Source organism: Lepus europaeus, chromosome 20 (assembly GCF_033115175.1).
Source record: "Lepus europaeus isolate LE1 chromosome 20, mLepTim1.pri, whole genome shotgun sequence".
Classification (NCBI taxonomy): Eukaryota; Metazoa; Chordata; class Mammalia; order Lagomorpha; family Leporidae; genus Lepus; species Lepus europaeus.
Window position 1 is genome coordinate 44,016,023 of NC_084846.1, and position 21,085 is coordinate 44,037,107.

A 21,085-nucleotide genomic window follows, 5' to 3' on the forward strand; every position below is an offset into this window, starting at 1 on the left:
CAGAATGGATGGGCCTGAGCTTCCCCACGCCGCCTGGCTGGCTGCCAGTGAGGAGAATGCTTTCAAGTGCGTTGCACAAGGGGCCCTTCCGAGGGTCTCTCACTCAGCACCCGCGTAACTTGTTCTTCCATCTTCCTGGAACATTGGGATTATAAATGTAACCCAGATGTCTGCTGTGTCCTTCTTCACCTTGGAGATGTAGCTATAATTGGCTTGGACCTCAGCCAATCCCACAAGTTGGGAAGATCTAAAACCCTCTCTCTGGATTTCTGCAAATTTCAGAGCCCCTGTGAATGTTGCGTGGCATTGACCCCTACCCCACACTCAGACCCTTCGCCTGCTCCACAGGAAATGTATTCACAGTGGACATGGAGTGAGCTTGGTAGATTTTAGCAGGTGATGTGGGTAACCCAGGAATTATTTTCCCCATTCCTGTCTTTCAAAACTAAAATAACTTTCTGTGTCCCAAACTAAATGTTTCAGTGACCGTGTTTGTCTCACTTTTCTTTTCCCTAGGTGCTAATGCGTGTGACGTGCTGGTGTCACCTGGCACTTCCAAGCCTGAGCCCAGTGTCTGCTCCACCATCTCCCATCCGTCTGGCAGCAGTGCTTGGTGTCTCCGAGTTACCCTGGAGCTGGGGTGGCAAACAGTGGCCTGCGGGACAAATGTTTTGTGATCTGCTGGTGCATCGTATTTCATGTGAGTAAATTCTGCGTGCCTTTAGGTAGAGCCTGAACGAACTCTCATCTGGCCACGGTCTCCACAAGTCCTCACTGCCCTATACATGAAGCTTCACTCCTGAAAACAGTTTTCGTTTTCTGACTTTGCCCTGAATAATCCACTTCCATAAACTATAGGTCTTGCTAAATCTTTTCCAAAACCATGCTACAGAGGAGGGGCTGTTGTATCAAACCACATCCCAGCAAAGAGTTCCAACATTTCCCAGTAGCATGTCTGCTTTTGTTCCTCCATAGCCCTGCCCCCACTGGGCTATTGTTCTTTACTCTGCCCTTCTATTCAACGCCCAGCCTCACTGACTTCTCTTCTGCAGAGCAATTCACTTCTGTCCTGCCTAACTGAGTGATTTGAGAGACTGCAATAGGAAGGCAAACAAAGGGCTCTCTAGGGCCCAGGGTTCATCTTCCTGAGAAGATGGTTTGGAACATCTTGCATGAGTTGATCTCATGCTTTGAGTTCCACCTCCCACACACACACTCAGCATCTTGTCAGTGTATTTTTCCAAAATGAATATAAGAATTCCTAGGAGGAATTTTGATGAGCAAAAGTTCTTCAATTTCTTGCCTCATAGGAATTCTTTGGAGTCTCTCAGGCCAGGCCAACCAGGATCAGCTCAAGTGGCAGAGAGAGCAGACTTATGATGGCCATGAGAGGATAGGATTTTAGTAACCACACAGAGGCTCTGAGGCCTCAGGAAGTCTAGCGAGCTAAGAGGAAGACAGTGGAGCTCTGTGGGGCGTGACTCCTACAGCTGAGAGCTCAGAGCCAATGATGGTTTTTAATACCTTTGTTATTGTAATACCCCTTTCATAGTCCAGCATGACTAAGGAATTAAGTACAATTTACTTAGAGAAGGTTGAAGTGGAGTCTGTCTATGTATGCACATATATATATATATATGTGTGTGTGTGTGTGTGTACCTACTATCTACCTACCTACCTATCATCTCTATCACTCTGTGTATCCTTAATGTGTACCACGTAGTTCTCCTTTTTAAAAAAATATTTACTTATTTGAAAGTTAGAGTTATGGGGCACAGGAGCAGAGAGAGAGAGGGAAGGAGGGAGGGAGAGAAGGAGGGAGGGAGGGAGGGAGAGAGAGAGAGAGAGAGAGAGAGAGAGAGATCAATCTTCCATTTCCTGGTTCACTTCCCAGGTGGCCGCAATTGCCAGGGCTGGGCCAGGCTAAAGGCAGGAGCCAGGAACTTCATAGAATCTCATGTGGGTATCAGGGATCCAGACGCTTGAGCCATCTTCCACTGCATTCCTAGGCTAATTAGCAGAGAGCTGGATCATAAGGGGAGCACAGGACATGACCGGGCACCTATTTGAGATGCCAGCGTTGTTTGCGGCAACTTTGCTCACTGTGCCACAACGCCGGCCCCATAGTTCTACTATAATGAATAATAGTCTTATTTATTAGGGGTTTTAATATTAATCAGAAGCATACAAGACAGAATAAGGCCGGCGCTGAGGTTCACTAGGCTAATCCTCCACCTGCGGCTCTGGCACCTGGGTTCTAGTCCCAGTCGGGGCGCCAGATTCTGTCCCAGTTGCTCCTCTTCCAGTCCAGCTCTCTGCTGTGGCCCGGGAGGGCAGTGGAGGATGGCCCAGGCCCTTGGGCCCTGCACCTGCATGGGAGACCAGGAGAAGCACCTGGCTCCTGGCTTCGGATTGGCGCAGTGCGCTGGCCGCAACGCACTGGCCATAGCGCCCACTTGAGGGGTGAACCAACGGTAAAGGAAGACCTTTCTCTCCATCTCTTTCTCACTGTCTAACTCTGCCTGTCAAAGCAAACAAACAAATAAACAAAAAAGAATAGACCTGGATTTAAATTCTTCATTTTTTTTTACATTAGTAGCTTTACCAAATCAGTTTTCTCGTCTGTAAATTGGAAATAATGGCATCCCTTTTAGAGTGGTTGTGAGAAGGAAATAAGGTGGAGTATATAAAGTGTATGGAGAAAGGTGTGAACCTACTATATGATTAGTAGACACCAAGAAAAGTGAATTTGCTCTTGCTTCTATCCTCTTATGACAACTTAGTCCCATGTCACCACTGCAGAGTTTGCAAAAACAACAAGGGAGATACTCGTGATGGTGGTGATTCTAGCTCTGTCCTACCGCACCTCTAAAAGGGTAACTCATTTTAAATAGTTTTTTTTTTTTTTTATGAAAATATACAGGGGCCGGCGTCATGGCTCACTTGGTTAATCCTCTTCCTGTGGTGCCAGTATCCCATATGGGTGCTGGTTTCTAGTCCTGGTTGCTCTTCTTCCAGTCCAGCTCTCTGCTGTAGCCCCGGGAAGGCAGTGGAAGATGGCCCAAGTGGTTGGGCCCTTGCACCCTCATGGGAGACCAGGAGGAAGCACTTGGCTCCTGGCTTCGGATCGGCGTAGTGCCGACCATAGCAACCACTTGGGGGATGAACCAATGGAAGGAAGACCTTTCTCTGTCTCTCTCTCTACTGTCTGTAACTCTACCTGTCAAATGAAAAAAAAAAAAAAAAAAAGAAAATATACAAAGTCACAAAATTACTTCAGGAGTTTCTCACGAAGAACTTAGGAGTAAAATTTCTTCCCTAAGGAACCAATCTTCTAGTTTCATGTAACTTCCTGCTTTTCCATGCCAGCTATCATTTTAATAATTACCATCCTGAAAAATAGTTTAATAATTATTTAATAATTTAATAATTACCTTCCTGAAAAAGCAAAGATCCAAAGTATCTGAACCTTCACCATTCTAGGTATTCCTTTACACTAATCATCAACAAGTGTGGCTTGTGGACTAACAGTGTGTAGGCACAACTCCATGAAGAGAGGGGCTCTCCTTCCTAGTCCTGAGTGTCTCCAACACAAAGGACCTTGGATTGATCCTCTGTTCAGATATTTGTTCTTCCAACACACCTACATTGGATACATGACCTGTGACAGGCTGTATAAGTAGGCACGTGGAGGTGAACCAACCATCAAATTCCTTGCCTCCTCAGAGCTTAGAATCTAAAGGTGGGAGACAAGCATTAACACACATGTGCATGCACACACATCATGTTAAGCACCAGAAAGGGAAAAGACAGGGTGATACATGAGAGTGGCAGGGTAGGGGGCCTGCTGTAAAGGAGATGGTCAGGGAGGGCTTCTCTGAGGTGGTGACTATAGCTGAGACCCAAGGAAAAGAGCAGTGATGAGGCTGAGAGTGTGGGAAGAACAGAGTGGGGAAGGAAAGCCTGGCTGAAGGCCCTGTGGCAGGCAGAAGTTGCCAGATTCGAGGAACAGAAGGTCAATATTGCCTTTGCTTATTCCCCTTGCTACATAAAATTAATCCCACATCGTAGATAATGCTATAAAAAAGTTTCAGGATTCTTGTTCAAAAGGCATGTTATTTTAGTAAACCCTCATTATGTGCTTAGTTCATATTTTTACTCCTACATGAATTAAGAACTACACATTGCATATATTTTTCTTTCCTTTGAGTTTCACATGCTATTCAAAATTACCGATTTTCCATATTGCTTTCGTTCCCAGGATACCATCTACAGAAACATATGTTCCACTTATTTCCCATTTGAAATACCAAATAAAAAAATATTCATTCTGCTAACTACTTCAGTCCTACCAATATGAGATATGTTTTAGTGTGTAAATATACAAGGTTACATGTGGTATCTATCTGTAGAGCACATTTCAAAGAGAAGCACAACGACAAGCACATATGTATGAAGGTTGTAAGTAAAATCAAAGTTGAGCCTGAAATACAAATTTATTGCAGTCTTAGTTGCTTGTTAACTTGAATTAATAGTGCCTGAGCAACTACAGTCAGATTTCATCTACACATGAAAAATGAAGTGGAGAATTGAGTAAATTATCTTTCTGTGGGCCAGATAATTAAGACAAAAGGTGGTTAGTTAGCCTGGATTATCTAGATTCTGGCCTTATCAGAAGGTGTATCAGAAAGTCAGAATAAAACACCTATCTTTTAAAAAGTGTTCAATAATCATTGTGCTGGTTGGAAAAGTGCTAGGTAGGTCTCCATGAAGGCTAGTCTCTCAAAGACGGAGCCCTGCTAAGAAGCATCCATGCAAGTTTGCCCAAATAAGAAAGACTTTGGCAGTAATTTAATTGCTACATATTTCTCAAGCCCAAGGAGGAGGCATTTAGCTTGGACAAGACACTTTTCACAATAGATCTTCTATTAAAGATAATACTTTGGAGTTTTTAGAGACTTCTTTCTGGTGTTGTCAGTCATGCCATACCCTGGAGCAGGAATGGGCATGGAGACTTTCCCAAGGGAAATGACTCATGTCCCAGAATCATAAACTCAGCTCCGGCTTGCTTTCCAGGAGCCTTCACAAATGGCTGTACTGGTTTTTGCAGGGCTGGGATTTCCCTTTCTTAGTCCATTTTGAGAAGATCCCAGTGATAGTGGTGGACAGGAACTGTTTAGTATGTGCACTCACCGTCAGTTCAGTATGGAAGCTTTTTGCCAACTGTAAAGATGCACTTTGCCCAAACAGCCGTGGTAAATTCTAGCTCTGCCCCTCTTGACTGTATATTTTTGAGAAGCTAATCAACCATCTGAGCTGTTTTCTCAAAGGTAAAGCTGAGTCCTAAGACCTACTTTATAAAATAATTTAGAAGATAAAATAATACCTATTTCATGCCTGGGGTACAGTTTTCCTCCTGGTTTCTTCCTTTCTTACTTTAAAAATACTTAGAGAAATTCCAGGATAGAATCTCAGTAATCATATATTCAACAAATGATTTAAATAAATCAGTAATTATGATGAGGGGATATAGACCACAAGGAAAGGAACTGGAGGGCTTGTGAGGCATACTGACCACATGAGAGATCTGCAAAGAGTGTTCTGAATTCGAGTGTGGGTGGCATTGAAATGGGCGTAGTCCTGTTGGAGAAAACTTCTCAAGACCACTGAGATGGACCCCTCTTCTCACCCTCAGCCCCTCGCTTACCAACTTCCACCTAGTATGATTCTATGGTTGCCATTCAAAGACATATTACTGTAGATCTAATAAAGCCTAGATCACTGGTATCTGTGTGCCTGGGATGTAGGGACTGCCTTACACCTGTTCTAGATGGGGGAGTAGAGAGTCCCACTGCCAGGCCCCGGTATTAGTCACAGAGTTCAATCAAAACCACTTCTGGTTCCAAAGTCTGATTTTCAGTCTCCTCAATTTTAATTCTCTCCTAACTTACTCTAAATATGTGAATAGTGTAAGAGGGATGAACCCATCTGTGAACATTTTTTTTGTTTTCATTTATTTACTTATTAGCAATTGTTTGCTTCCCTTCTATTGGATAAGCCTTTCTCTGAGCACTGCATGTTGCTTCATAATAGAGAGAGGAATGACTGAGCCTTATCATGGAGCTATATTGATTTAAGGGACCAGAACTACGTATATGGCAAAAATAGAACTACACTGAACTGACTACTTTTGCACTCAAGGGAATCCTCAGTGTCATGTTCTCTCTGAATAGTATCTTTGTGCAGGGGCCAGCGCTGTGGCTCACTAGGTTAATCCTCCACCTGCAGCACCGGCATCCCATATGGGTGCCGGGTTCTATTCCCGGTTGCTCCTCTTCCAGTCCAGCTCTCTGCTGTGGCCCCGGGAAGGCAGTGGAGGATGGCCCGGGTACTTGGGCCCCTGCACCCGCATGGGAGACCAGGAGGAAGCATCTGGCTCCTGGCTTTGGATTAGCGCAGTGCTGGCCATAGTGGCCATTTGGGGAGTGAACAAATGGAAGGAAGACCTTTCTCTCTGTCTCTCTCTCTCACTGTCTATAATTCTACCTGTCAAATAAAAAAAAAAAATCGTATTTTTGTGAGAGCCTCACAACTTTTAAAGCATTATCTAGCTTCAACAGTTGACAATTTTTAAAAAAAGATTTATTTCTTACTTATTTGAAAGGCAGAGTTACAGAGGGAGAGAGCAAGAGAGATTTTAAATCCGCTGGTTCACTCCCCAAATGGCTGCAATGGCTGGGGTTGTGCCAGACCAAAGCCAAGATCCTGGAGCTTCTTTCAGGTCTCCCACATGGGTGCAGAGGCCCAAAGACTTGGGCCATCTCCTGCTGCTCTCCCAGACACACTATCAGGTAGCTGGATCAGAAGTGCAGCACCTGAATTTCGAACTGGCATCCATATGGGAGGCTGGCATCACAGGAGGTGACTTAACCCACTGTACCACAATGTCAGCCCCAGGAGTTGATAAATTTTTAATCCTTGAGAGCCAAAGGCTCAGTGAATGACAGAACTGTATTTTTTAAAGAGACAATAGCTTTTTTGCTAAGACTGTATGACAAGTTTGTGAAATATTTTGCACCTTCTGAGGGTACATTTATATGCATCCCAGTATTTCATGTGCCAGCACCCTAAACAAGCCAGTTTTTCAATACTGTACTTACAGATGATGACTCAAATTCTGGGGTATTTGCAACTCACATGAGAGACCCTTATAGAGCTCTGGACTCTTGGCTTTGGCCGGGCTGTCACGGCCATTTGGGGAATGAACCAGCAGATGGGAGACTTTCTCTCTCTTTCCTTTCTCAAACACATACATACATACATATGTAAAACAATGTCTATCAGATTTGGCAATTTGGCTTCCTGAGTAAATATTTATTGAGTGGTTTCTAGCTCCCCAGAGGTCTTGGAAATGTGTATAGTCTTTTTCCATAGGCCAGGTGGGGCCTGAGTTTTGGCTTTTTTAGCAGACTTCCAGGTAATATGGATGTTGTTTATCTAAAAGTCCCACTTTGAGCATCAAGGAGTTAGAGGATAGGATATTATGAATCATAATAAGGAGTCAGCTTTGCCTCTTAGTGACATAGTGGTCTGCATTGGGAGCTTTTGAAAGTGGACTCGGCCGGCGCTGTGGCTTAACAGGCTAATCCTCCGCCTTGCGGCGCCGGCACACCGGGTTCTAGTCCCGGTCGGGGTGCCGGATTCTGTCCCGGTTGCCCCTCTTCCAGGCCAGCTCTCTGCTGTGGCCCAGGAAGGCAGTGGAAGATGGCCCAAGTGCTTGGGCCCTGCACCCGCATGGGAGACCAGGAGAAGCACTTGGCTCCTGGCTTTGGATCAGCTCGATGCGCTGGCCGCAGCGGCCATTGGAGGGTGAACCAATGGCAAAAAGGAAGGCCTTTCTCTCTGTCTCTCTCTCTCACTGTCCACTATGCTTGTAAAAAAAAAAAAAAAAGAAAAGAAAAAAAAGAAAGTGGACTCATGAGATCATGCAGTGGAAGCCAGTAGAAAAGGGGTGAAGAGCGATCAGGAGCTCAGAGAGTGGAGGTGTATCACTGTGAGAGGAAGGAGGGTTTGGGTTGGTAGCCATACAGCTGCAATGGGAACCTTGGTGTATGTGTTCTTTGTTTCACCAGCCATGACAGGAAGAAGGTTTTCCAGTTCACATCTTCTGTCCCACTGTCATGCTTTCCCTCTGCTTTTTATAAAACACAGTGTGTGCTATTTTTAATGCTTCTCTAGTCTTGATCAGGCATATTGCTAAGCATTTGGTCTATCCTCAGCACATAGTTGTAAAAACAAAAACAAAAAAAGGTTGTACTTGGATTGTTTGCAAGAAAGATGCATTTGGGGATTTGAAATGGTGATTTCTTGGACCAGTGGCTTATGCATGAATATTTTGGATAATTTGGTCTAAAATTATTTGCATCATAAATTTTAACTGATTCCATTAAGCTGATAGTGTAGGGGAAGCGATAATATCTGGCTTTCCAGTTTAGGGGTAGCTGCAGTTACTAACATTGTTGCTTTGTTTTGTTTTTTGAGGGGAATGTTGATAAGGTGTTTAGAGGTGAGAGGAAGAGGAGCCACTAATGTCTCGCCTTCAGCTGCCAGCTGAATGGGACTGGGTGGTTTTAGGTTGCAATCAAGGTTTCCCAAGGCTGATGTGGACTATCAGATTGAATGTCCAGGCTACCTGTTGATTAAGAAATTCTAATAAGACACTGTACATTGTCTAATGTATTGAGAGGTTATCCTGTAAATTTATTAACAGTTGTTAAGTATCCTGAGATCCTCTGGGTGTATGCGTGTGTTGTGGGGAAACAAAGTTAAGGAAAGGAAGAAGGTAAGATATCCCATTCTTTTATGGTCCCATAAGGCTCCTACTTGCTATTCTACTTGTAAGTTTGTGGTACATAATACAGCACTTAATTTTAGGACTGGTTGACATGAAACTGAAAGTATTAGAAAGGGAAATCAGTAACCCATGGGGCCGGCGCTGTGGCATAGTGGGCTTAGCTTTCATCTGTGGCGCCAGCATCCCATATTGGCGCCGGTTCTGTCCCAGCTGCTCCTCTTCTGATTTGGCTCTCTGCTGTGGCCTGGGGGGTGGGAGTGTGGGGAGGTGAGCAGTGGAGAGTGGCCTAGGTGCTTGGGCCCCTGCACCCTCCTGGGAGACCTGGAGGAAGATCCTGGCTCCTGACTTTGGATCGGGCTGGCTCCTGTTTTTGCAGCTATTTGGGGAGTGAACCAGTGGATGGAAGACCTTTCTCTCTGTCTCTGCCTCTCAGATAAATAAATAAATCTTAAAAAAAAAAAAAAAAAAAAAAAAAGGAATCAGTGACCCTGTGTTGGGTGGGGGCTACAGAACTTTTTTTTTTTTTTTACCCTTTCCTACAACTCAGCTCTTTGAACCCAGAGAAGATAGGGATAGCATGTTCCAGTCAGAAGCCCTAGCTCTAAAGGGTTCCTTGTAGGAAGAATTTCCCTTGGCAAACTATTCTACAGTCATGCCAACTTTGTCAGAAGGGGGTGAGCAACATGCTGGAAATGCAGAATAAAATGAACTTGCCCTAGGTAAAATTACAATTCTGCTTTTGAGCCTACCTATGGAATTCACCAGTCAGAGTAGCAGGGGATCTGGTATAAACACATACCCCTGAGACACACATGAGTATTTGTTTCAGTGTCTAGATCTGTATACCAGTGGATGGAACACTCTGCAAAAGGCATGTGAAATTTTTATTCTCAATTACTAGCAGTACAGTATTTAACTAAAAAAATAAGTAGCCTCTTAAAACTCATACTACTGTACATTTTAATCCTTTTCTAAAGACCCCCAAATCTCAGATCAATAATAAAGTAGAAAACTATAAAAGTTTGTACAGTTTTTCCCTCAATTCATCCCTGGAAGTCTTCTTGAGAAGCAAATCATCATAAAGTTGCTCCTATGTTCCTTTAGGGACAGTGCCATAATTGGGAGCTGAGATACCGACTAAGGATTTGGAGTAGAATAAATCATAAATATGGTCACTGATCCACCATAAATGCAAAGCCATAACTGCTGTAAACCTCAATGATCACTTAACATTTTAAAATTATGTTCTGAATCACAGAGGCCTATAATTTTATGACTGTAAGGGACCTTAGGGATTATCTTGTCCAGCCCACAATTTGGAGATAAGGAAATTTAAATCAAAGAAGATTAAGTGATTTGCTTAATTTAGTTAGAAGCAGATCCAGGAAAAGACTGGGTCTCCATCTTTCCCCTTGGCTCAGTTCTTCCTGACAATACTCTGCACATTATTACACAGGTAAATACTAAACAGCAGAGGGTCAGCCTATACATGTGGGGAATGGGAAAGTTAGTCCATAATCAATGTGACCAAGTTCTAATATTATTACTATTATAGGAAATTAATTTGATACTATTTAATAAATCTCTCATCCTTAGGAGAATTTTTAAAAAATGTTTACTTCCATCTATTTGAAAGGGAAGAATGACTGTATGTGTGTGTGTGCGTGAGAGAGAGAGAGAGAGACAGACAGAGACAGAGACAGAGGGCGACAGAGAATTTTCCACCTACTGATTCACTTCGCAAATGTCTTCAATAGCCAGGCCTGGGCCAGGTTGTAGTTGGAAGCCTACAGCTCTATCTGGGTCTCCCATGTGGGTGGCAGGGACCCAGATACTTGAGCCAGCATCTGTTGCCTCCCAGGATGTGCATTAGCAGGAGGTTGAATTGGAAAACAGAAGAACCAGGCACTCTGATATGGGATGTAGGAGTCCCAACCAGCAGCTTAGCCTGCTATGCCACAATGTCTGCCCCATGGGGGATTAGGCAAGAAAGACAAAGGTTTGATACATTCATATTGCTGTGAGCTAGACGGACATGTTTGCCTACAGAATCAGAGTCTAGCACCATCTGCAGCTGTCGTAGGAAGTCATCACCATAATGAGATGTGTGGGCCAGTACATACTGTGCTTTCTCATGCCTTGACTCATGGTCCAACCCAACTGTCCTCCAAGCAGCCAGGGCAATCTTGTTCATGACAAATGCTCTACATATCACCAGAGCACTGAGAACTCCCATCAAGTCACAGCTTAGCATACAGCTAACATCAAAACACCCAAGACTTCCTGTGCTCCATCCACAACACTGAAAGAGCCATGGAGTGACCAAAGGGCAGTGGGATGGATTTGTATGGAGAAGAGGTGATAACGTTTTCATCATCACAGGGTCAACTGTGATATGGGACAAGGGAGAGCGAGCAGGGCAATATTATGGAGTCTCTCCTCTGCAGTCCAACTTCTAAAGACCTGTTTGAAAAGTTGTCTCTCTTCTTCCTGCCTTCCTAAGCCATTGCTATAGAAACAGAGGGATAAAATGGGCCCCTCCATGCTGGCAGTCATCCATTGACCAGCTAATGAGTACCAGGCACCATGGCAGAGCTAATGGAACAGTTCCTGCTCTTAAGGAGTTTGCTCTAATGAGGGAAGGCTGGGAAGTCGACAAGAAAATAAAAAAGATAGTGCACTGTGGTGAGTTCAATGAGCTCCTGAGAGTCTCTAGCTTAGCCTATGATGTATAGGAAAAGAAAGAATAGTCAGTGATCAATGATACAAAAGTCAGGAAGAGAGAGAGAAAAACAATAGCTGGCATTGTGGGAGTGTTTAGAATATGTCAGGCATGATTCTGAGACCTCAACTATGAGGTGCTTGCTATTATGATCCTCTTGTATGTCACAAAACAGAGGTTAGGCTACCTGCTTGGTGCCACACAGCTATTCAGTGGCAAAGCCGGAATTCAAATCAAGCATTCTGGCTCCCGAACGTCTACTCTTAGCTACCACACAGAGAAAACAGCCAGAGAGGCTGTGGTCATTCAGAAATATCTGCTGGAGCAGGCAATTAGCCTAGTGACTAAGGCACCAATTAAGAATGCATCCCACCTCAGAGTACTTGGGTTCGGCATCAAGTCTGGCTCTTGACTCCAGCTTCCTGCTGTTGCAGACAAGGGGAGGCATTGGTGATGGCTCAAATAATTGGGTTCCTGCCACCCACATGGGAGACCTGGATGGCATTCCCAGCCCATCCCCAGACCCAGCCATTGAAGGCATTTGGTGAGTGAACTAATTTAGGAGCTCCTTTTCTCCATGTTTTTGTCTCACTCTCTGCCCCTCAAATAAACAGAAATAATATTTTTTTTTTTTAAAAAAGAAGTGTCTGCCAGTTATGTAGTATGGTTGAGTGAGTCTACATGTACAGAATAAGCACATCAAAAACCTGAACACATTTCTCATGGAGTGTCATGTGCAGGTGAATTTCCCACCCTCATTCTCACTGTAGCACACACAGAAAGTAATAGTTGATATAAACTGCATAGAATTTAGGGCATCTGTTTGGGTGGTTGGTAAAAAACATTGTTATATTTTCTTTATGTTATATAACTATTATGACAAGAAAAAGAAAACAAAATGTAAAATATTAAAGAAGATATGAATATAAATTTATATGAAAGTAATAAATAGTATCTTTACAAAAATTTTAGGTAAAACTTGAACTTGTTTCCACAAATGTAACTTCTGAGATCAGACAAGGTTAGGGTGGTATGGCCGTAGGCCACAAATGTAACTTTTATATTAAAGGTTTTACACTCCAAATGATGAGAGTTTCCAATGAGGAGTTTTCAATGTCCACCTCTCTACAGTCTTGATAGCATCAGTGAGAAACTTTGTTCACATTGACAGGTAATAAAATGTTTAGGGGGTTGATGTTGTGGTACAATGGAGTAGGCTGCTACCTAGGGCACCTGCATTCCCATATTGGAAGGCTAGTCCTTCCGCTTCTGATCCGGCTTCCTGTTAATAAACCTGGGAAGGCAGTGGATGATGACCCAAGTACTTGGATCCCTGCCAGCCAGGTGGGAGACCCAGGTGGAGTTTGTGGCTGCTGGCTTTAGCTTGGTCCAGTCCCAGCTGTTACATCTATTTGGATATAACAGTGAACTAGGGGATGGAAGATCTCTCTGTCTGTCACTCTGCCTTTCAAATAAATAAATAAATAAATAAGGCACAGCATTTTGTATCACAGCAATTCAAAATTATACAAAAACTGAAATTCATTAAAATATCTGAAAGCTCTTTCTTTTCCTTTCATTGACAAAGATGGGAATGAAAAGGCACTTCCAAAGTAATGAAATAGTTTTAAAGAAAGCATTTCAAGATAATGGTGGAAGGGCAGATTAGAGTGGTCATTCACCTTGCAGCTAGCTGAGCCTAAGAGGATGCATCAGCCACAGTAGTCGTATGTACTCAGTGATATGAAGACAGAGCTTCCTGCCCCACCACCTCTGCTGCCCTGCCCCACCAATGTCAGCACCCTGGGCTGCTCAGTGCATCGCTGGCACACCTGGGATTCGCACTTCCCCAGCAGGTCGGGGAGTACCCTGTCTGCAGTGCACAGTGACTTCTGTATGGAAGCTGCTGAGATAGAGCCCCGTGTTTATAGTACTCACTCAGCTGCAGCACAGTACCAGACATTAATTCAGGCTCGCTGCCCCTCCTTGTGGGCATCAGGCCTATCCTGTCACTCTGAGGAGCCCTGGACAAAGCTGCTTCTAGCCTGAGGCTACCAGCCTGGCTGCCCCAGGGCTGAACAAATCAATTTTTTGGTGGCACATGTGTAAGTCATTCATGGCTCACCAATTGGGAAGTTCTGAATTAAATAGTGCTTAAGCATGAAGACTCTGGAGCAGGACTGCCTATGTTTGAGTCCTCATTTCTTCTCTTCACAATTCTGTGTCTTTTAAACAACTTAGTAAAATTTCTTTTTCCGAGCTTTCTCATCTGTCAGCTCATAGTTTTACTATGTTAATGATTGTTAAGTGACTTTATGCAGGAAGTGTTGCTATAAGTCTGTCCTTAGTACATACTATACATGAGCCATGATTATATGCTCAAATCCTTAAGAGTCATTTACTTAGTGACTAAACTTAGATATATTTTAACTTTATGGGATTTTTAAAATCTGGGGCATTTTCTCTTTTATTATTAAGCAATCACTTAATATTCATCTATTTATTCATTCACTTAACAAGCATTTATTGTGACACCTATTATATGCCAACTCTTGGTTATATAGCCCTGAATTCATGGAACATATAGCCTAGTGGGAAGAGAGAGGCAAACAAGTAAACATACATACAGAGACTAACTGTAATAAGTGCTATGAAGGAAAATAAAGGACATCACAAGATCATCTTAATAGGAAGGTCAAGTTACTTAAATTATGTTTGAAAGATGACAGGGGATTCCCCTGTGAACCATGGACATCTGACCGGAGGCATACATACTGACAAGAAGTTAGCAAAGATGTGGTAGGCAGGCGCTGGGAATGAATTCTAAGCTAAGAAACACATGTACAAGGCATCCAGGTAGGAAGGAACTTGGTATATGTGGGAAAGAGAGATATCAATAGGGGGAACATCATGATATGTGGGTGTGTGGACATGAGTCGTCTAGGACTAGAGAAGTAAGAAATGGTCAGCACTTGCAAGGTGTTTATGGGCTATCTCAGGGAACTTCATGTGTAACCTAAATTTTTTGAGCAGAGCAGAAATGTGATCCAAACTGATGAATGTAGAAGGGATTGGAAGGCAGTGGAATCTAGGAGCCCATTAGGTACTAACAATAACCAAGTGGGAGACGATTGTGGTTTAAACCAGGTGCGGCAGTGAGGACAGAGACATAAATGGATGATGTAATTGAAGGACCTGGTTAAAAACTGAATGTGTGAGCAAAGTGAGGAGTAAGGAGGACAGAATTATGGTTCTTAGTTGTCTCTGTTGAGTAAATATGTAGATATCACCTGATTGAGATGAGAGATAATTTAATTTTGAATATTTATTGTCAGATGGTTTTGCAAAGATATCTGGATACACTATTGAATGTATCTATAAAATAGTGGACTAAATATTTTTTTTAAAAAAAATGGAAATTGTTGACATTTAGTTGATACTTAAAGTCATTGGAATGGATGAAATTGCCAGCGTTGGAATGTGAGGTGAAAGCCAAGATTGTGCAATTCAAGGTCTGAAAATCCAGTACGTGGGCTGAACACAGGTGAAGACATCAACAAAGGAGAGTCCAAGAGGACAGAGAAATTCCTATCTTCACAGATGAGCTCACTTGATGACACAGCAGTGAAGAAAAGAGGCTATTTCAAAAGGATAGACTGGTCTACTGAGTTGAGTGCTACTGAGGGATTCTGGGAGATGATCATTTAAATGTCCCATGAAATTAACAATGAGAATTCTTAGTGACTTCAGCCAGAAATTTCCATGAAATGGTTAGAGCCAAAAATTTGAACTTATTTTCTTTCGTTAGCACTGCCCTATGTTTCTCCTTTTTATTGACAAAATTATTGAAATCAAAGCCTACATCCGCATTCTCCATATTCTACCACCCAGTCCCTTCTCCATTCCCACCAAAGTTCATAAAATATAGTTCTCACTTCCAGACGATACCATAGGCTGCCTTCATGACCTCTGACTTCATTTAACCCTAGGAAGAAAAAACCTGTTTTTATTAGACATTTTCAAGTCCCAAGCACAGGAATAAAAATCACAAGTGTATACTATTGAGAAGTTCACCTGGAAACAATAGATAAATAATTATAAATAAATTTTATGATTGCTACCTCCAGAAATATGAATTATCTGTGGATATTTTATTACATAATTCACAACAGTGAATCTCAACATTTTTCCTGTCTTAACCCCATGACAGATGACTTTCACATGCGTGACACATTTCATGGGTTTATTCTACTCTTTTCCCTCCTATTTGTAAAATCACAGCATATTGGAATACAATCAAGGGAGACTGACATTGATGGGGATAATTTGGAACCTATACTTACTCCTGAGGAAAGAACATACTCACAAACTTTAGAAGTTTAGTTTTAGTAATAAAGTCCTTGAGATACACCACAGATCTGATGGATGAATATGAATGGGATCATACCTGAGAACCCTGTGAAACAAATTCAGGTAGTCAGGCATTGCAGGTAGGAAAGAGGACGTGGGGACAAGGAATTTTCTCAGGAAATAATTTTCATGCTAAGGAGCTTCAGTTTTATCCAGTAGAGAGAAGGAGAAGCCATAGAAGAATGAGGACTTTGGGAGTCCCAATTGGTCAAAGATAGGCCAGAAGCAACGAGGTAGGTTTAAAAGATGCTCTAAGTCACCCAGATGGTAGGCGAATGTGGCCCAAGCTAGGGATTGACAGTGGAGGAGAAGAGAACAGAGAACGAATTTTAAAGAGAAATGAGTTTCATACCTGAAAACAGGTGCTGGTTTGTAAGTAATCATATTATTCTACTTCACCTGGTGAAGAGCTTTGCTGTTTTTTAGTTGATTCACTTTCTTCTTTCTTTTTCCCTCTGGTTCATTGCAAGACTAGTTATAGAGAGAAATTTCATTTCGTTTTTTTTTTCCTTCATGCTTCCTTTAAAAATTCCTTAGCCCCATGGCATCAATTTGTATCTGGGTGCTGTTGTCCCCACTAACCTCTCAGGAGCCCAAAAGCGACATGAACCAAGTAAAATGTGATGCCTTTTCCACTTGGCTTTTACATTAGCCAGCGTACTCAATTCTCCTGTTTCCCTCATGGGAATCTAGTTCTCCCAGTTATTCAAATTCACAACTGCTTACTAATTCTGCATTATTTCAGTCTTCTAAAATTCCTGTTATCTAAACAGTCAGCAAGTTGTCCCAATTTTTTTCCTTCAAAGTATTTTTTAAACCCATCTGCTTTCCTCCTGTAGGACTCCAACCCCTGCCACAGTGCTTGTTGACTGATTAATGCCCTACCTAAGTCTAGGACCTTAAAACTTTATGCTTAGACCATTACTAGAGCCTCCTACAATGATTTTCATCTACTTGCTCTCCCTAATGCAAAGTCTACTAACAGCTTCCCAGTGTTAATGGAACAAGGACTCAAACTCTAATCTGGACTCACTTATCTGTTCAATCTTATGAGAGCACAGAGGGGTAAAAGCAGCGGGGAAAACCTGGGGAGAATACGATGAGCATTCCTTTATTCACTCTAGTGTAGGTCATTTGTGGGGACAGGGCAGGGGAAGATTTCCCACAGAATGATTTAAAACATTGTGCAAATGTTGGAGTATATCACCTAAGGTCAATGTCAATATTTAGATTCTACGATTTTCTTTCCATTTTCTTCAAATACTGTGCTTCTACGTCCTGGCACTACATCCACTTCTCCATGAAAGAACTGAGATAGACACTATCCTTCCAATTACTCTTGACACCTGGTGGTTATTCTCGGTCCTGTCTTCGATCTCAGCTACTTGTATACACTGCGATTCTTGTCCAGGGTTCATCTAGCCCTAATGCAGAACACATCGTTGTTCATTTGCCTTATAACTTGGTTTCCTTAACTCCAGATCTGCTTTTTTTTCTAACCCATTATCCATTTATAGTTAGGACTGGCACATTTTAGCAATAGTGCAAAATTCTGCCGACTTTTTTTTTTTCTTTCAAATAAAGCTTACTGGAACACAGCCAAGCTCATTTGTTTATCCACTGAGTAATTGTGTCAAAGATCATGTGGCTTACAAAGCCTGAAATGTTTGTTATCTATCTCTTTGCAGAAAAAGTTGGCTGACCCTTGATCTGTAATAAGAATGGATTTCCTAAAGCCAGATATGACCACTTTGCTGTTTAATTTAAAATCTTTCAATGATTTCTCATTGCTTTCAAAATCCAACAACTTCACTATAAGAAAACCTAAACGTGGATGCATACTTACCCATGCTACCTCAAAACCACCCCCTTCTGCTGTTGCACCTGCACTAATGTTCTTTGTGCTTCTCACATTCTGCCAGTCTTCCTCTTGCACTGAAGACCTTTGCCCATGTGATTCTTTCTGGCTACGATGCCCTCATTCTTCTCCTGCTTTTTATCTTTTCCTTTATCCTAATGTCATGTTACACAGGAAAATCTGTCTTTTTTCAAATCAAAAATTCAATGTCTTTTCCTTAAAGATTATTTCTCTCATTTTCTTACTGGGTCATCCTATTACACTCTCTCATGGCACTCTCAGCCTTATTTTTTTAAAGATTGATTGATTGATTTGAAACACAGCAGTAGAGAGAGAAGGAGAGAAAGAGAAAGGAGAAAAAAGAGAAAAAAAGAGCTGTTATCTACTGGTTTACTCACTGAATGGGCACAAAGGCCAGGGCTGGGCCAGGCTGAAGCCAAGAGCCAACAACTCCATCAGGGTCTCCCACTTGGGTGGCAGAGGCCCAAATGCATGGGACATTAGCTGCTACCTTTCCAGGTGCAAAATTGGCAGGGAGCTAGATCAGAAGTGGAGCAGCCAGAACTTGAACCAATTCTCCGGTATGGAATGCTGGCATCATAAGCCATGGCTTAATCTGATGCACCAAAACACTTGCCCTCAAGTAATTTTTAGAATCAACATGTCAGTGTCAGATAAGTATCACTGTGGATTTTGATATGAGTTGATTTCAATTTAAACATCAATTATCAAAAGCTGCTATCTTATTAATATTTCTCTAAACTTTCAGTCCTTTCTCTAACCTTTCAGTCTCTATCCTTTCTCTAGTCTGTCAGTCCATGAACACAGAATATTTCTCCATATATTTCAATCTCCTTTAGAGTTTGTTTGCACTATGTTGTGGATTTCAGTGTGTATTTCCTGCACATTATTTGTTAAATATATTCATAAGTATTTTATTATTTTTCATGCTACTGTGAACTGGATTTTCTTTTCTTTTTTTTAAAAAAGAGATTTATTTATTTTTCCTTTTTTTTTTTGACAGGCAGAGTGGATAGTGAGAGAGAGAGAGAGAAAGGTCTGCCTTTTTGCCGCTGGTTCACCCTCCAATGGCCGCTGCAGCCGGCGCATCGTGCTGATCCGAAGCCAGGAGCCAGGTGCTTCTCCTGGTCTCCCATGGGGTGCAGGGCCCAAGGACTTGGGCCATCCTCCACTGCACTCCCTGGCCATAGCAGAGAGCTGGCCTGGAAGAGGGGCAACCGGGATAGAATCCGGCGCCCCATCCGGGACTAGAACCCGGTGTGCTGGCGCCGCAAGGCGGAGGATTAGCCTGTTAAGCCACAGCGCCGGCCTGGATTTTCTTTTTTTAAAAAAAGATTTATTTTTATTTATTTGACAGGCAGAGTTACAGAGAGAGGTAGAGACAGAGAGAGAGGTCTTCCATCCACTTGTTCACTCCCCAGATGGCCACAACAGCCAGAGCTGCGCCGATCCGAAGCCAGGAGCCAGGAGCTTCTTCCAGGTGTCCTACATGGGTGCAGGGACTCAAGGTTCCGGGCCATCTTTCATTGCTTTCCCAGGCCATAGCAGAGAGCTGGACAGGAAGAGGGGCAGTTGGGACTAGAACTGGTGCCCATATGGGATGCTGGCACTTCAAGCCAGGGCGTTAACCTGCGGAGCCACAGCCCCATGAACTGGATTTTCTTTATATCATTTTCAGATTAGCTTTAGCTAGTAAATGAAAATATAGTTGATTTTCATATATTCATCTTGTGGCCTGCAACATTGCTAAAGTAGTTTAGTGGTTCTAGTGGTTTTGGAATTTTCTACATATCAAATTATGTAATCTGCAAATAAAGGCAAATTTTTGAAAGATTTATTTATTTATTTGAAAGGCAGGGTTACAGAGGGAAGGTGTTTCGCTGCATCAGATTAAGCCATGGCTTGTGATGCCAGGATTACAAATCAGAGAATTGGTTTTATTTGTTTATTTGAAAGGCAGGGTTATAGAGAGGGCAGAGAGAGAGGGAGAATCTTCCATCTGCTAGTTCACTCCCCAGATGACCACAACAGCTGAAGCTGGGCCAATCTGAAGCCAGGTTCCAGGAGCCTCCTCCGGGTCTCCAACGTGGGTGCAGGGGCCGAAGGACTTTGGCAGTTTTCCACTGCTTTCCCAGGCCATAGCAGAGAGCTGGATTGGAAGTGGAGCAGCCAGGACTCAAACCTGCACCCTCATGGGATGCCAGCACTGCAGGCAGCAGCTTTACTGCTAAGCCATGGCACCAGCCCTAAAGGCAATTTTAGATACCTTTAACTTCTTTTCAGTCTTCCCATTTGCACTGACTGGAATCTCTGGGAAGATGTTGATTAGAAGTCACAGGAATGTCCACTGATATTAAGAGGAAGCATTCAGTCTTCTACTTATTAAGAATGGTGTTAAGAGTGAATGTTTCATAGATTCCTTTTACTTGTTGAGGAAGTTACCTTCTTAGTTTGTTGAGTACTTTTTTTTTTTTTGACAGGCAGAATTAGACAGTGAGAGAGAGAGAGAGACAAAGGTCTTCCTTTCCATTGGTTTTGGCTCGCCCCCCAAATGGCCAGTGCGCTGCTCTGACCCGAAGCCAGGAGCCAGGTGCTTCCTCCTGGTCTCCCATGCGGGTGCAGGCGCCCAAGCACTTGGGCCATCCTCCACTGCCCTCCCAGGCCACAGCAGAGAGCTGGGCTGGAAGAGGGGCAACCCGGACAGAATCCAGGGTGCCGGCTCCACAGGTGGAGGATTAGCCTAGTGAGCTGTGGCACCAGCCTGTTGAGTACTTTTTCAAAATCATGAATGAATGTTGTGTTTGTCAGATGCTTTATTTACATCTATGGAGATGACCATGTTGTTTTTGTCATTTATTCTATTATTGTAGTATATTACATATCTTGGTTTTTTAATATAAAGCCAACCTTGTATTCCTGAGGTAAAACCCAGTTGGTCATGGTGGTTTGTTATATGTTGTTGTTGCTGGATTTGGCATGTTAGTATTTTGTTAAAGAGTTTTATGTCTATGTTCCTGAAGAAATTGATCTACAATTTTCTTTTCTTGCGATATTTTTATCTGTGGCACTGTGTAAATTTCTTTATATCCTTGGTTTTATACATATACTGTATACACTCACATGTACTAAACTGATCCTTAGTTGATGATTTTTGCCTTTCCAACTAGACTGTAAATTCTATGAAGTCAAAGAAGGTATCTATCTTGTATACTTTTGTATA

The 21,085-nt window shown here is 42.7% G+C and overlaps 1 long non-coding RNA gene across 1 annotated transcript in view; it reads left to right on the plus strand.

Annotated features, from left to right (window-relative positions):
• The first annotated feature begins 546 nt into the window (after positions 1-546).
• LOC133750085 (uncharacterized) overlaps positions 547-21,085 on the plus strand; it is a 469,371-nt gene continuing 448,832 nt past the window's right edge. The window contains exon 1 of the long non-coding RNA XR_009864640.1: positions 547-700. This is a non-coding gene — a long non-coding RNA (uncharacterized LOC133750085). The remainder of the gene's footprint in view (positions 701-21,085) is intronic.